Here is an 18,806-nt window from a genome sequence, read left to right on the forward strand (position 1 = left end):
CATGAAGCAGAACGTCTTTAGATCTTTTAAAGGGAAAGTGTCAGCAATTTTTTTACAATTGTAAAATTGTAAAGTATTTATATTTATATATAAATACACATATATATTTAAAAAGGTTTTAATGGTATAAAATCTGAAAAAATATTTTAACTGTTTTGATGTTTTCATCTTGTAAACACTAGGGGGAGCAGCTGCTGACATTTCCATGAAAACAGAATACAGCTAGCTCGCATTACGACTGCAGTAAAAGTGGGCGGGATCTGCTCACATGGGTGTGATGTCACTCCTCCCCTTCTGGGCGTTTGCAAAAAGGTAAATGAGACTGTAGTTTAGGATCACAGTGCGGAGCGATCACTGGTGACTGCAAAGTGATATATAAGGGACAACACCAAAGTCATTAATCACTACAAGGACAAGGCAGGAATGTGGGAGTCAGAGGGGTCACCCCACACTTATATCCCCTCTGACTGTCACTTCCTAAGCTCCTTTCCCTGCCATAACCTCTTATTCCCGCAGGTAAATTCTTACAGGACCCCCCTCCCCATCCCCTTCCCCTGCCGCAGCGGATTCTAAACGTCCTCCATATGTAATAATAGACAGGTACTCACCGGCAGCCTATGGTAATTCACAGGGTAGAACAGGGTACAGCACAGAAACAATATGGCGATCCTCATTGTCTCCAGGGGGTATCTCAGCACCAAGATATGGCCAATGAGATATGAGCTCCAGGTGGATGGAGCCCCTTATATATCCCAAGGGTGACATCACAACGCCCTCTGTGACATCATCACCCACAACATTCCGTCACATGACATCACTCAGCACCAGCATCATGTGACCCAGCATAAATAGAAAGTCCTTGTTGCCTATAGCAACTATTCAAAACTAAGTTTAAACTTTTCCAACAGCTAAAGGCGACTCTGTGATGGCAGTTTCTTCTTGTGGACGGTTGTGATAAATCTGCAGAACATCTACATAACGCGACATGTAGAAAATCCTGTCTTTTCCCCTCTGTTCTTCCTCTGGTGCTACAGAGACGGATAGAAGGAGCTTTTCCAGACCTTACAGTGCACAATATGGGACCTAATCACTGATATCCCAGATCTCCTCAGTACAAGCATACCGCCAACCTATGAGGACTAGAAAGAGGGCGAAACCATGCAGCACGCGTAGTCTGACCACGCCCCTATCCACACCCCAAGCCACGCCCTTTTTATACCTTGGCAGGAGGAGATGTCTGTACAAAACGCAAGTTATCAAAAGGCTGAAGGAACACTTTATCAACATGAATGAAGGTTTTGAAGGGCATCCACTGTCCCGGCACTACCGGAAGTTCCACAACCAATCTTATAAGGACACTAAGTTTTGTGGGATCCGATTAGTCCCCAGAAAATGGAGGGGAGGTGATTACCTGAGATTAATGTCGCGGATGGAATCCAAATGGATCTTCACATTAAATAGCTTGGCTCTGAAGGGCCTTAATCACGAGAGTCAGCTGTATGCCTTCAACTCGCAGCGGTATATACTGTATGTATTTTTTATCCCAGTACCAATTGAACATTTACATTGCACTTTTATGAACCTCCTTATATTTTATCAATATAATATGTCTTTTGGATATATTCCTTTGAATCCACCTATTTTATATATGTATTTGTTTCTATATATTGATACCCCTATTGGAGATACAATATAATGTTTTTATTTTTCTCCTTCATGTTTTCCTTTTTATCTCTGGATGGTACTAAGTGCCGAATTTATACTATCCTGGTAATATACACTGATTAACAGACTGTTTTTTATAGCCATCAGAAATATAAGTATATCATTTTTATTCATTTTTAACTAATTGTGAAAGTTTGAACAAAGTCTTTTTTATTATTATTTTTTTCACACACAGTCTATTCTTATTGGAATTCTATCTTAGTTCTATTGCACTCCATATGTACTTTTGCACCGTCTTGATAGTATTGGATCTTCCTCCATTTCTTTGGTTGTATTACCTTTGTGGGGGGCGTTTGGACTTTATTAGGTTACCAGTTTGACTACCAGCGAGAAGCTGACGAAGAGGAACTGTGAGTCCTCGAAACGCGTAGTTTTTTTTGGCCTATACAAGACATCGAAGGAGAAGGAGAGAGTCAATGCACAGGGATAAGCCCTCCTGATATCCAGAAGATATATATAACCATATCATATTATTGATACAAAATATAAATGCACAGAGTCAATAAAATCACTTAAAAACACCAAACCCCATCCTTACTTTGCAAGGTACCTATTCCAAAGGTGTATCTAGGTTTTCTGGCACCCGGTGCAGCAGGGGCTGGCTGGCACATTTTAGCCTGGGGGGCAAGCACACAGCAGTGGCCCATGAGTAGCGGCCCATCCTTAACATGTTTATTACCAGATGCATCATAAGCCTATATTCACACGACCGTATTGTCTAAGTGTTGCCCGTGAAAAAAGCTGACAGCACTTGGACCAGTTCAGATGAGTGTTTGTAGTGGTCAGACATAGTACATATTATTCTTATGCATTACTATTTTTAAAGCAGATATACCTTTTTAGAGATGTAGTACCAGGGGCGGACCTACCGCCCGTGCAGCCGGTTCATTGAACGGGGGCCCCCGAGGGAGAGGGGGCCCCTCCAGCCTCCAGCAGGGCCGCCATCATGGCATGACTGCACTGACTCCAGCATGGGGCCCGGCCGGTCGGGGCCCCCTCGGAGCCCCCCTCTTTTGCGTCTCCTCATGGGGCCCCCCCCGCAGGACCCCCCGCCGTCACATGACCGTAGATGTGCCTGCGCTCAGCATGGGCCCCATGCTGAGCGCAGGGACATCTCCGGTCATGTGACGGCGCCGGCACAATACTTACCCCTCCCCGTGCCTCCGCAGCATCTGCCGCGTCCTCTGACTGTGACGTCTCAGGTCAGAGGGCGTGGTGACGTCTTTACACCGCGCGCTCTCTCCTGAGCTGTCACATCACAGAGCGGGAAGACGCGCGCAGCTCTGGAGTCCGGATCAGCAGCAGGTAAGAAGTGAGGTGAGTATTTGATTTTTTTTTATGTATGGGGGCATGGGGCATTTAATGGTGGGGGGAAAGTGGGTGTGACATCCTGCATGGGGCATTATATGGGGGGGTGACATCCTGCATGGGGCATTATATGGGGGGGGATTGGCATCCTGAATGGGGCATTATATGGGGGAGGGGGGAATTGACATCCCGCATGGGGGCATTATATGGGGGTGTGGGTGGAGGGATGTGACATCCTGCATGGGGCATTATAAGAGGGGAAGGGGGAAGTGACATCCTGCATGGGGCATTATAAGAGGGGAAGGGGGAAGTGACATCCTGCATGGGGCATTATAAGAGGGGAAGGGGGGAAGTGACATCCTGCATGGGGCATTATAAGAGGGGAAGGGGGGAAGTGACATCCTGCATGCGGCATTATAAGGAAGGGGGGGCGTGACATTCTGCATGGGGCATTATAAGGGAGGCGGTGTGACATCCTGCATGGGGCATTATAAGAGGGGGAGGGGGAATTGACATCCTGCATGGGGCATTATATAGAGGGTGGGTGTGTGACATACTGCATGGGGCATTATAAGGGAGGGGGTGGTCTGACATGCTGCATGGGGCATTGAAAAGGGGGGAAGTAACATCCTGCAAGGGGCATTATATGGGGGGAAGAGGTGACATCCTGCATGGGGCATTTTATGGGGGTAGATGTGACATCCTGCATAGCGCATTAAAAGGGGGGTGTCATCCTGCATGGGGCATTATAAGGGGGGAACAGCCTGCATGGAGCGTTACATGGAGGCCAATATTCTGTATGGAGAGTTATATGGGGACCAGTATCCTGTATGGAGCATTATATGGGGACCAGTATCCTGTATGGAACATTATAAGGGGGTCAGTATCCTGTATGGAGCATTATATGGTGCCCATATTACTGTATGGAGAACTATACTGTCCGGTCTGCACTGTGCGCTGTGAGGATTCACCGGTTTCTGAGCTATTGTAGAATTTACCAGAGAACCATAGACAGAAAAAATACCCAATAAAAATTAACTTTTAATAATTATCCTTAAAAGTGTACTCTATAGTACAAGTGAGAAAAAACTACACATATATCTCAAAAACAGGATACCATGTAAGGAGAATATGATATGAAATTAGCAATTAATTCAGACAAACTTACCCTGGATAGCACCTAATAAGATTGCTCTCCCTACCTAACAGCGGAGTGTTTTTCACCCTAACGTTCAGATGGTGTCCCCGCTCCTCGGAGGCTGTCCCTCTCCTTTCCCTAGGTATCCCTACACAGTCAAAAGATGCCACACACATACATATAAATGGACCAATTGTAGACTATTCATGTCATAATTGACATGCTCAATATAAAAAATTGCAACAATACCATATCAGTGGGGAGTGGGCAAAAATAGATATAGTTGCACAAATAGAAGGTTTTTGATTTACAGTAGCCCACTAATATAAATAGATAGACATGTGTACCAGTCAGAGCAAGTCCGAAAAAAATATTAGGAATATTTTCATCCCCAATCAAACTAGGATTCAAGCAATGCTATAAATGATATCAATTAGTTGGCCTTTAGTACAATGACTAAATGTAGTCAATCCACAATACAAAATTTCCCAAAGCTATAATAGCAATATTCCAGACATCAATATTATAAGATTCCTCAGACTGGTGTAAAGTCATCCGCAAATAAGGTTATAATTAATCCCTTTGTCCCAACCCACTGGAATAGGTAAAAATGTGTACTAGTCAGACCAAATAAGAAATAGTAATAAACTTATCTTAATCTATAGTCCATCTGAGATTCACACAGTGCCTTGAGTGGTGTCCATTAGATGTCCTTTTTTATATATACATAACTGAATATAGTCAATCCACAATTCAGAACTCCCCAAAATAGTAACAGCACTCCATGCATCAATTTTCAAGGTCCCTCAGACTGGTGTAAAATCATCAGCAGTAAAGTTATTCCTTAGGATTAGTCCCTTCGTCCCTACGCGTTTCACCCCCTCCTCAATGTGGGGCTCATCAGGGGACAAGAAATATTAGAGGAGATGAGCCATAATAGATGCCCGCATAATAGCTCCTTGTATACCGGAGTCCAACCGCATGTTCAATGGTGGGATTCATCCCTATATATCTGTGGAATGCCATGTGCCACGAGATTAATTTCACCTGTGATCAATCCCAGCGTTACCCTGACTACGAGACGCAAGCTTTAAGAAACTAGCGTACCACCGTGTTTAACATCACTTCCGGTCCCAACGTAATACGTCATTTCCGATTGCGTAGCCCAGGGTATTAGCTAAGGGATCGTACGAAGAATGCGTAAGCAAAGTACGTATCCTCCCGCTTTTTACGTCACTTCCTGGAACCACCAGGTGGAACGCAGACTGCGTTTCACTATCTGCATGGAGGATACCGCTACTCTCAGTTCAATGGGAACATGCAAGAGACAATCACTACCACAAAACAATAGACCCGGAAAATCACAAGATGAGCTGAATATTCCACCATAATTAAAAAGATGTGCATCCATCCCCAAAGAAAAGGGGGGGGAATAGGTAGCATATTATCCACTTATGTGTGAGTAACTAAGCCAGTATTACAGTCCACCAGTATGGTGAATACACACACCGGGACTATCTGTAGATATATAAAAAAGGCTGATCAGGATTTTTATCCGTAAGGCTAATTGAAACAACAGTAAGGCTATACAAAGCTAGAAAAGCTTAACTGTTCATTAATACCCCCGGGATTCAGAGATTCGAGCCAGAAAATCCATCTGGACTCCCGCTGCAGAATTCTTTTATCCCAGTCCCCCTGTCGCACTGAGGGACTCACCACTTCAATAGAACGAAATGTAATAGAATTTAAATCACCTCCATGGTGTGTATTGACGTGTTTCGCTAGAGGAGTATCTCGCTTGTTTCGGATGTCACCTAAGTGTTCACCAATACGTACTTTAAATTGTCTTCTGGTTTTTCCCACATAATCTTTTGGGCAAGTGCACGTACATACATAGACGACACCTATTGTTTTACAATTAGCAAAATGTTTGTTCCTATAGGTGCGTCCAGTTACAGAGCTCACAAATGTATCTGAGATGGAGACATAACGACAATAAGTGCACTGTCCACATCTAAAAGTACCAGTAGACCTCCTATCCAACCAGGTCCCCTCCTTCTTGGGGGGCACAAAGTGACTATGTACTAGGTGATCTTTGACAGATCTGCCTCTTCTAAAGGTGACAGAGGGATAGTCTGCAATCCATTTGGAAACATCCGGATCTGTCCTCAAGATACCCCAATATTTTCTCAGGATTGTCATAATCCTAGGATGTTGATCATCATATGTTCCAATTAGCCTAGTAAGGGAGGTCTGTTCGGGCCTGGAGTGAGACACCAGTAATTTAGATCTATCCTGTTTAAAGGCATGATTAAATGCTCTATTGATCACCCTTGTTGGATAGTCCCGATCAGAAAAACGGTCCTTAAGGTCCCTAGCCTTATGAAAATAGTCAGAGGTAGAGGAGCAATTTCTCCTTAATCTTAAGAACTGGCCTTTAGGGATCCCTTGTTTCAAAGGAACCGGATGAGAACTATCCCATTTTAATAGGCTATTTGCTGTTGATGGTTTTCTAAAAATAGATGATCTCAATGAGCCAGATTCATCAATTGATATTATAACATCCAAAAAGGCAATCTTTTTACCTCCTATCTCATAAGTAAATTTAAGGCCCAAATCATTTTCATTGAGGCGCTGTATGAACCCAATGAAGGACTCCTCATCTCCAGTCCAGAGGACGAGGATGTCGTCAATGTAACGGCCCCAAAATTGAATGTGGGGGCCCCCGACGACATCCTCGTCCCCAAAGACTATGTTGTCCTCCCACCAGCCAAGGAGCAAATTACAATAAGTGGGGGCACAGGGGCTCCCCATCGCTGTGCCCCTAAGCTGGTGGTAGAATCTCCCATGAAAAAGAAAAAAATTATGCGTAAGAACATAATCAAGCAACCGAAGAATGAATTCGTTGTGTGGGATCAAGTGGTTTCCCCTTGTTTTCAAAAAGGACTCCACTGCCATCAGACCAGCCGTATGGTGGATACTAGAATACAATGCCTCCACGTCTATGGAAACCAAAATAGTACCAGGATAAACTGTAATGTCATCCAATTTTGTTAATAAATCTGTTGTGTCTCTCAGATAGGATGGGAGAGCTGTAACAAAAGATCTAAGCATCTGATCAAGATAGATGCTTGAGTTTTGACTCAATGCATCCACACCTGAAACTATTGGCCTCCCTTTCAATGGTGGATAGCCCTTATGAACGTTAGGAAGGGCATAAAAAGTTGCAATCACAGGAAATTTTGGAAGCAGAAAATTCAGTTCACTCAATGAAATCAGATTATTTTGTCTAGCTTGTTGCAGAATGTCAGATAAGGTCCTCATAAAAGCAGATGTAGGATCACCCTGTAATACCTGATATGTCATGGTATCTGAAAGAATATTCATACACATAGAAACATATTGATCACAATCTAGAAGCACTATGTTCCCTCCCTTATCGGAGGGTTTTACGATAAGGGAAGTGTCACCACTCAAATCCTGTAATGCTCTCCGTTCATCAAATGTAAAATTGGGGTTCACCCTATGTGCCCTTGGATTTATTCTCCTGATTTCCTCCGTGACTAACGACGAAAAAATATCTATACTACCAATATCTCCTACAGGTGGCATTTTACTACTTTTAGGTTTTAAATCCGAGAAAGGGCCCTCTCCCAATCCACGAGTGCCCTCGTTTTTAAGTTCAGCTAAGAGATGAGCATCCTGGATATCCTCCATTGAGATGCCCAATTGTAAACATTTATTTTTGTCATTGAGTGCAAAAAACTTTCTCCATCTCAACTTCCTCAAGAATAGGTGAATATCTTTAACCCACGAAAAAGGGTCAAAGCGGGTCGTTGGTACAAAGGACAGTCCTGTCCCTAAGACCCTTCGTTCAGTCTCTGTAAGAATGTGTGAGGACAAATTTATCACATTCCTATCATTACCTGCATGTAATCGATGTGGTATTATCTTATTGGCTAACGATTGTAATTCACCATTCTTTCCCGCAAATGGTAGCGTGCTTCCCTGTTCTCTAAAAAAGAGGGAGTTGAAGTAGAGGATAATCCCATAGATGGTGATGTGGAGAAAGATGGACCCTGGCCTGAATAACCTCGATTTTGCCATCTTCTACCAAACCCTCTCCTTCCTTGCCCCCTAGATCTACTAGACAGTCTAGGGGTTTCCTTCGGAGTACGTTCAGTATCAGAGGACTCCAATAATTTACAATAGATATCGCTTGTGTAATGGTGCTGTGACGCGAGTCACTACAGAAATAACAGTCTCAGAAGAGGAGAGAAAAGACTAATATTACTGAAAGAAATATAATATTAGAGCTACTTACTAGATAAAAATAGGGAGGTCAAACAATCCAAAGTCAAGTCAAGGAAGATGGCGCAGTACAAAGGGAGCAGACAAAAGAGTAGTCAGATAACAAGCAAATGGTCAAAATCCAGGTAAGGGAAAATAGTCAGGCTGGGTCAGGCACAGAGCACAGAGAGATCAGTCCTACACAGGTAATACCAAGTGTACAATTGACACTGGGTGAAGGAGCTAGCATGCTTAAGTAGAAGACTAATCAAGGGAAGTGAACACAGATGATTGCAGAAACAACCCAGCAAACCCAAAACAGACTGACAGCCTCCACACAATAGTAACCTAGCAGACAAGGAAAGTGTGGAGACCGTGACAGTACCCCCTCTTCAAGGGGGGGCCACCGGACCCCCAGGTCTCCCAGGAAACCGCCGATGAAAGGCCCGGACCAACCGATCAGCCCTCACAGAATGAGCTGGAACCCAGGACCGTTCCTCAGGTCCATACCCCTTCCAATGTACAAGATATTGAAGGGAATTCCCGACCATACGGGAATCAATGATCTTTTGTACCTCATATTCTAAGCTTCCCTCAATAGACACCGGAGGAGGGGGGGGCGAGGGAGACAGAACAGGGGGAATAAATTCCTTCAACAAAGACTTGTGGAACACATTAGGAATACGGAAAGACTGAGGGAGTCGTAATCGGAAGGAAACCGGATTGACCACCTCCAGAATCTCATATGGACCAATGAATCTAGGACCCAACTTCAGCGAGGGTATCTTCAATCTAATATTCTCAGAGGATAGCCATACCTTATCCCCCACCTTGAAGGCGGCACCTGACGAGCGTTTCCTATCGGCCTTTTGTTTCTGCCGATGCTGAGCCACCCCAATATTCTTTTTAACCTCCCTCCAGACATCCCCCAACTCTTGAATGGTTACATCTACCCCAGGACACCCAGAACTTATCCTGGAGAACTCACCAAAATGAGGATGAAACCCATAATTACAGAAAAACTGAGAGGTTCCTGTGGACTGATTAACCCGACTGTTAAAGGCAAACTCAGCCAGAGGAAGAAAGGATGACCAATTCTCCTGCTGATCAGCGACAAAACATCTTAAAATTTGTTCCAAAGACTGATTTGTCCTTTCGGTCTGACCGTTAGTTTCAGGATGATAAGCAGAAGAAAAGGACAAATCAATCCCCAACTTCTGCAGAAAGCCCTCCACATTCTAGAGACGAATTGTACTCCCCTATCAGATACAATATTAAGAGGAATCCCATGCAATCGTACCACATGAGTAATAAACAGTTTGGAGAGCGTCTCTGAATTGGGTAACCCGGATAATGGAACGAAGTGAGCCTGTTTGCTGAATCGATCGACTACCACCCAAATAGCCGTCATCCCCCCAGACAGAGGTAAATCGGAAATGAAATCCATGGACAAATGAGTCCATGGTCTTTCTGGAATGGGCAAAGGAGCCAATTCCCCAGCCGGCCGGCAATGTTGCACTTTAGTGCGTGCACAAGTTTCACAAGCAGACACAAAATCTTTAATGTCCCTACGCATAGCAGACCACCAAAAGAGTCTAGCAACTGCCTTCTGGGTGGCAGTAACTCCAGGATGACCACTCAATATAGAATCATGGAATTCTTGCAAAAGGCGTAATCTGAGATACACAGGGACAAACAACTTGCATTCAGGAATATTGGAAGGAGCCAAGGACTGAGCAGTACGAATTTCTGCTTCCAGCTCAGAGGAAACCATGGCCACAACTATACCCTGAGGAAGAATGGAGGAAGGTGGCTCCGGAGGGGACACAGAATCAAGGCTACAAGACAGGGCATCCGCCCTCACGTTCTTAGACCCAGGCCTGAACGTAATAGAAAAATTAAATCTTGAAAAAAATAAAGACCATCTGGCCTGTCTAGGTGTCAACCGCTTAGCAGATTCGATATACGCTAGATTCTTGTGATCTGTCACCACGGTGATCAGATGAATGGCTCCCTCCAAAAAATGCCTCCATTCTTCAAAAGCCAATTTGACAGCAAGTAACTCTCGATTACCCACATCATAGTTTCTTTCAGCAGGAGAAAATTTCTTAGAGAAAAAGGCACATGGTCGCAGATTAGTTAAAGTTTTAGGACCTTGAGACAATACAGCCCCCACCCCAACCTCGGAAGCATCCACCTCCACAATGAACGGCCTCTGGAGATCTGGTTGAACAAGTACAGGAGCGGACATAAAATATTTCTTCAAGTTTTCAAAAGCCCCGACTGCTTCTGACGACCAAACCTTTAGCTCTGCCCCTTTGCGAGTGAGGTCCGTAAGAGGCTTGACGATCTGAGAAAAACCTTTAATAAATTTTCTGTAATAATTTGCGAACCCTAAAAAGCGCTGCAGAGCCTTAAGGTTGCTGCGTTGAACCCAATCAATGATGGCCTGAACCTTCCCAGGATCCATCTTAAACCCGGAGGCTGACACAATGAAGCCCAAGAATGATATTTCTTGAACAGAAAAGGTACATTTTTCAATCTTGGCAAACAAACAATTATCTCTTAACCTTTGCAGAACCAAACGGACATGTTTATAATGAATATCCAGATCAAGTGAAAAAATTAGAATATCATCTAAATAAACCACAATGAATCTCCCAATATAATCAGAGAGAATATCATTCATAAAATTCTGAAAGACCGCGGGTGAATTTGTTAGCCCAAAAGGCATGACGAGATTTTCAAAAAGACCTTCAGAAGTTAAAAACGCTGTCTTCCACTCATCACCCTCTCGAATACGTATCAGGTTATATGCCCCTCTAAGATCCAGTTTGGAAAACCATTTGGCCCCCGAAAGTTGATTATATAGATCGGGGATAAGTGGAAGCGGATAAGTATTTTTAACAGTTATCTTGTTTAATTCTCGGAAATCGAGGCTGGGACGGAGACCTCCATCTTTTTTTTTAGCAAAAAAGAATCCGGCTGCAACCGGCGATGAGGAAGGACGAATATGACCTTTCCGTAAACTTTCGTTAATATAAGCTTTCATGGATGCCCGCTCAGGGCCAGACAAGTTATACAAGCGAGCTTTGGGTAATTTGGCATTAGGAATGAGATTAATAGCACAGTCATAGGGACGGTGAGGAGGTAAGATCTCAGACTCTACTTCCGAAAAAACATCTCCGAAGTACTTCAGGTATTCCGGAAGACCCTCCAGACTAACGGAGCAAGCATGCACAGATTTAAGACATTTTTCAATCCAATGAGGGTCCCATTTGACAATATCTTTCTGATACCAGTCAATGATCGGATTATGTATGTGAAGCCAAGGAAGACCCAACACAATCCCAGCAGGTAAATTGTCCAGGACATAACAGGAGATTAATTCTGTATGCAGTGACCCCACCTTGAGTGTGAACTCCACCGTAACTAACTGAACCAGATTTTTTAGCAACGGTGTTCTATTAATAGCCACAATTTGAATAGGGTCTTCTAACTTAACTGTCCCTAATCCTAATTTCTGAACAAGTCCCGAATCAATGAAATTAGCCGCGGCTCCACAGTCAATAAAGGCAAATGTTGATAGACACTGTTTTTGAAACAGAAGTTCAGCATTCAACAACACTTTATCAGAGGAGTAAAAGGGTACCTGTAAGTCTGGGTGACCTCCTCGACAATCACCCAGACCTAGGCGTTTCCCGACGGCTTATTCGTTGCAGGTCGTGCTGGGCAATCCTTTAAGAGATGTCCAGATTGGCCACAATACAGACAAAGTCCAAGTTCCAGGCGGCGTCTCCTCTCCTTAACCCTTGAGCTGGCAGCTCCAACCTCCATAGGTTCTACCTCTGGTAAATGACCCGGGCCCGGTGGACAAAATGGAACCTCGTGTTAAACCTTGCGTCTCTCCCGCATCCTCCGATCCATGCGGATAGCCTGAGTCATGGCCTCCCCCAAACAACCAGGTGGAGCATGCAGAGCCAGAGAGTCCTTTAGAGGCTCCGAAAGACCCCTGAGGAATTGGCACCTGAGAGCCGTGTCATTCCAGAGAACCTCAGTAGACCACTGACGAAATTCAGAACAGTAGTCTTCTGCTGTGTGGTTAACCTGTGTCAGGTTCATGATCCTTGTCTCTGCCACCTTGACCCTGTTAGGTTCGTCATAGATCTGTCCTAAAGCGTCAAAGAATGCGTCCACAGAAAGACGTTCAGGAGAAAAAGGGGGTAGAGAAAATGCCCAAGTCTGGGGACCCCCGCGCAGAAGTGACATTATAATTCCCACCCGCTGTGACTCATTCCCTGATGACCGAGGACGCAAGGTAAACAATAATTTACAACTTTCTTTGAAAGTTCTGAACTGATCTTTCTCCCCCGAAAATTTGTCAGGGAGTGCTATAGCCGGTTCAGGGGGGCTCAAAGATACGTCAGATGGTTCAGAAGTCATGACAGTGGTCGGAGAGGAAAGATTCTGAGGGACTGTAAACGTACCAGAAATCTGGTCTTGTAACTGAGCCTGTGAGGACGCCAGTTTGTGTTGTTCCAAGGCCAGATCCTGAACTAACTCAGTCAGATTCGCCACCTGATCACACAAAGTACGTAACGGATCCATAGGTGGGAAAAAGGAAAAAAAAAAAGTGAGGGGTCAATTGTAATGTGATGCGAGTCACTACAGAAATAACAGTCTCAGAAGAGGAGAGAAAAGACTAATATTACTGAAAGAAATATAATATTAGAGCTACTTACTAGATAAAAATAGGGAGGTCAAACAATCCAAAGTCAAGTCAAGGAAGATGGCGCAGTACAAAGGGAGCAGACAAAAGAGTAGTCAGATAACAAGCAAATGGTCAAAATCCAGGTAAGGGAAAATAGTCAGGCTGGGTCAGGCACAGAGCACAGAGAGATCAGTCCTACACAGGTAATACCAAGTGTACAATTGACACTGGGTGAAGGAGCTAGCATGCTTAAGTAGAAGACTAATCAAGGGAAGTGAACACAGATGATTGCAGAAACAACCCAGCAAACCCAAAACAGACTGACAACCTCCACACAATAGTAACCTAGCAGACAAGGAAAGTGTGGAGACCGTAACAGGTGCATTATAAGGGGGGAACAGCCTGCATGGAGCGTTATATGGGGGCCAATATTCTGTATGCAGTGTTATATGGGGACCAGTATCCTCTATGCAGCGTTATATGGGGACCAGTATCCTGTATAGAGCATTATATGGGGACCAGTATCCTGTATGGAGCATTATAAGGGGGTCAGTATCCTGTATGGAGCATGATATGGTGCCCATAATACTGTATGGAGGACTATACTGTCCGGTCTGCACTGTGCGTTGTGAGGATTCGCCGGTTTCTGAGCTATTGTAGAATTTACAATAGATATCGCTCAAGTAATGTAGTAAGTGAAATCCTTGGCCTTGTACTATATATATATATTTCTCTGCGGTATCTGTGCATCATGAATCATGGTATGTGTTAAAGGGGCCCACTGAAACTCTGTCGCCCAGGGCCCACAAAAACCTGGAGCTGGCCCTGGGGGTAAATATAACAAGTTGTATTTTTTTTACATACAATTAATTAACTTGGAGTGGGGGGAATCAGAGATGCACGGGGGGATGAGAGATGCACAGGGGGGGGCCCCTTCATGCCCCCTATGAAGGGCGGGGGGGCCCCCAAAAAATTCTTGCACAGGGGCCCACTACAGTGTCCGCCCCTGTGTAGTACGCTGTGTTTTTCTACACTCCTAAAATAACATATCAGTAGAGTAAAGGTGGTCACACATAAGCCCAGGTCTGCTAGATAGATACCTATGAATTATTATTTTGTATATGTTTTCAAACATACTTGATCAATGAAATCATCATTGTAAACTTCAACTCCACATAATAGTATATGATGTAGCAGTCACTAATTATCTTGAGTGCTTCATCTGATGTCCGAGCACATAGTATACATAGTATACCACATACAGTACAATATATATAGGAGAATACACAGTATGACTGGTATATAGAGACGAGCAATTTGTAGAACCGTGGTCCAGTGGTCAGATGAATACTCTGTGGCTGCTGAACAGGAGCCACCACATAATCTCCTTTTTACAGCCCCACATAGCCTTCCATATACTGTACAGTGTGAGCCCCACATAGCCTCCTATATACAATGTGAGCCCTCACACAACCTCCTATATGAGTATGAGCCCTCACATAGCCTCCTCTATACAGTATCAGTCCCCACACAGCCTCCTGCATATAGTGTGAGGACCCACACAGCCTCCTGCATACAGTGTGAGGACCCACTGTGTGAGTACAGTGTGAGGACTGGTCGTCGGATATGTTGCACGCTTATTGAGATGTGTTATTGACAGCTCTATCATTTTTCTTGCCACTGTCTTGTTAAATATACAGGTTGGATACATTTGGTGTTCATGCCATATAAATTCCTGTTTATAACGAGTACATATTTATGATAGGTAGCTTTGTTTTACTACCATTGGCAGGCATTAACTGGATTTTAGGTCCTAGTGACGTTTTATATCTTTTTTACCTACGTATTCATTAAAGGTTATGTTTTAACCTCTTTCACTACTTTAATTGCTTCATATTACCTTTATTGAGTGGTGACCTGTATGATAGTGTGTGAGCACCAGCTCCAGGCGTCCCTGAAGAGGGGCAGGGAAAAAGTAAAGGGGGCAGTGGGAAGGGGGTTTATCCAAGGAGGGGTGAGGTCAGCAGAGTATGAGAGACAGACTCATCCTAAACCAGGGGTCTCAAACACGCGGGCCGCATGTGGCCCTTCAGACTGGTTCATGCGGCCTGTAGGCACCATAGACCCCGATCGCGTCCCGGTCCAGGAGCTGCCGACAGCTGCACTTTTGTTCAGTGTATTGCTGCGCAGAGACCGGCTCTCTGCATGATACAATACCAATGCCAGCCACCGGCCTATCAGAGGCCAGCAGCGGACATCCGCGTCCCAGCGCAGCGGTGCATGACATCACTAACATGGGTAGATGTCAGCTGCTGGCCTCTGATAGGCCGGTGGCAGGCATTGGTCTCTGCGCAGCAATACACTGAACTAAAGCGCAGCTGCCGGAAGCTCCTGGACCAGGCCGCGATCGTCAAGGGGTCTATGGTGCCTGCGCCCGCATATGCAGAAAGGACACCGAGGGAACGGAGGACAGGTGAGAAGAGACTTTTTTTTTTCTTATATATGTATGTGAAGAATGGAACAGCGGACATTCCTACAATATAGGGACCTGAATGGGGACATTCCTACAATATGGGAACCTGGATAGGAACATTCATACAATGTAGGACCTGGATGGGGACATTCCTACAATGTGGGACCTGGATGGGGACATTCCTACAATATGGGAACCTGGATAGGAACATTCCTACAATGTGGGAACTGGATGGGGACATTCCTACAATGTGGGACCTGAATGGGGACATTCCTGCAATATGGGGACCTGGATGGGGACATATCTACAATGTGGGGACCTGGATAGGGACATTCCTACAATGTGGGGACCTGGATGGGGACATATCTACAATATGGGGAACTGGATTGGGACATATCTACAATGTGGGGACCTGGATAGGAACATTTCTACAATGTGAGGACCTGGATGGGGGACATTCCTACAAGATGGGGACATTATAACAAGATGGGGACCTGAATGTGGGACATTACGACAAGTTGGGGACCTGAATGGGGGACATTACGACAAGATGGGGACCTGGATGGGGCATTACTACAAGATGAGGACCAGGATGGTGCATTACTACAAGATGAGGACCAGGATGAGACATTACTACAAGATGAGGACCAGGATGAGGCATTAGATGAGGCATTACTACAAGATGAGGACCAGGATGAGTCATTAACCCCTTTGCAACCCAAGGTGGTTTGCACATTAATGACCAGGCCAATTTTTACAATTCTGACCACTGTCACTTTATGAGGTAATTACTCTGGAACGCTTCAACGGATCTCCCTGATTCTGAGAATGTTTTTTCGTGACATATTGTACTTCATGATTGTGGTAAAATTTCTTCGATATCACTTGCGTTTATTTGTGAAAAAAATGGAAATTTGGCAACAATTTTGAAAATTTTGCAATTTTCAAAATTTTAATTTTTATGCCCTTAAATCAGAGAGATATGTCACACAAAATAGTTAAAAACTAACATTTCCCACATGTCTACTTTACATCAGCACAATTTTGGAACCAAATTTTTTTTTTTACTGGGGAGCTATAAGGGTTAAAAGTTGACCAGCGATTTCTCATTTTTCCAACAAAATTTAGAAAACCATTTTTTTAGGGACCACATCATATTTAAAGTCACTTTGAGGGGTCTTTATGACAGAAAATACCCAAAAGTGACACCATTCTAAAACTGCACCCCTCAAGGTGCTCAAAACCACATTCAAGAACTTTATTAACCCTTCAGGTGCTTCACAGGAATTTTTGGAATGTGGAAGAAAAAAATTAACATTTAACTTTTTTCACAAAAATGTTACTTTAGACCCAATTTTTTTTATTTTCGCAGGGGTAACAAGAAAAAAAATAGACCCTAAAATTTGTTGATCAATTTCTCCTGAGTAAGCAGATACCCCATATGTGGGGGAAAACCACTGTTTGGGCGCACGGCAGGGTACGGAAGGGAAGGAGCGCCATTTGACTTTTTAAATGCAAAATTTGCTTGAATAATTAGTGGACGCCATATTGCATTTGGGGAGCCCCTGATGTGCCTAAAAAGTGGAAACCCCCCACAAGTGACCCCATTTTTGAAACTAGACCCCTCAGGGAACTTATCTAGATGTGTGGTGAGCACCTTGAACCCCCAGGTGCTTCACAGAAGTTTATAACATTGAGCCGTAAAAATAACATTTTCACATTTTTACCACAAAAATGTTTTTCAGCCCTCACTTTTGCATTTTCATAAGGGTAACAGGAGAAATTGCACCATGCAGTTTGTTGCTCAATTTCTTCTGAGCAAGCAGATACCCCATATGTGGGGGCAAACCACTGTTTGGGAGCGTGGCAGGGTTCGGAAGGGAAGGAGCGCCATTTGCCTTTTTGATTGTAAAATTTGCTTGAATAATTAGCGGATGTGCCCCTGATGTGCCTAAACAGTGGAAACCCCCCACAAGTGACACCATTTTGGAAACTAGACCCCTCGGGGAACTTATCTAGATGTGTGGTGAGCACCTTGAACCACCAGGTGCTTCACAGAAGTTTATAACATTAAGCCGTAAAAAAATAAAATTTTCACATTTTTCCCACAAAAAATGTTTTTCAGCCCCCACTTTTGCATTTTTATAAGGGTAACAGAAGAAACTGCACTATGCAGTTTGTTGTGCAATTTCTCATGAGTTAGCAGATACCCCATATGTGGGGGCAAACCACTGTTTGGGCGCGCGGCAGGGTTCGGAAGGGAAGGAGCACCATTTGACTTTTTGATTGTAAAATTTGCTTGAATAATTAGCGGATGTGCCCCTGATGTGCCTAAACAGTAGAAACCCCCCACAAGTGACACCATTTTGGAAACTAGACCCCTCAGGGAACTTATCTAGATGTGTGGTGAGCACCTTGAACCCGCAAGTCCTTTACAGAAGTTTATAACATGGAGCCGTGAATATAAAATAATCAAACTTTTTCCACAACAATGATGTTTTAGCCCCAATTTTTTTATTTTCACAAGAGTAAGAGGAGAAAATGGACCCTAAAAACTTTTGTGCAATTTCTCCTGAGTACGCCAATACCCCATATGTCGGGAAAATACAGTGTTTGGGCGCACGGCAGAGTTCAGAAGGGAAGGAGCACTGTGTGACTTTTTGAACGCAAAATTGGCTGGAATCGATAGCGGACGCCATGTCGCGTTTGAAGAGCCCCTGATGTGCCTAAATAGTTGAAACCCCCCACAAGTGACCCCATTTTGGAAACTACACCCCTCAAGGATTTATAGTGAACATTTTGAACCCAGAGGTACGACACAAAATTTGATGACATTAGGTCATCATATTGAATAAGTTGTCATTAGTCTTGAGCGCAAGTGCTCGCTACTTGAGTTTGCATCGGTTACTCAGGTATGCACCATGTATCACAGGTGCTCAAGTGAAATGCTCGAGTCCCCGCCTGCATGTTTCACGGTTATTAGACACCCCCAAAAAAACATGCGGGGATCGCTCGAGCATGGCAGGCAATCCCCGCGAGATTATTTTGGCCGTGAAGCATATGGGGCGGTGACTCGAGCACCCGAGATACTCAATGCATACCCGAGTACCCGATGCAAACTCAAGTAGCGAGCACTTGTGTTCAACACTAGTTGCCATATC

The sequence above is a fragment of the Phyllobates terribilis genome, unplaced genomic scaffold, assembly GCF_046119375.1.
Source record: "Phyllobates terribilis strain yellow unplaced genomic scaffold, ASM4611937v1 Scaffold_17__1_contigs__length_24005725, whole genome shotgun sequence".
NCBI classification, from domain to species: Eukaryota; Metazoa; Chordata; class Amphibia; order Anura; family Dendrobatidae; genus Phyllobates; species Phyllobates terribilis.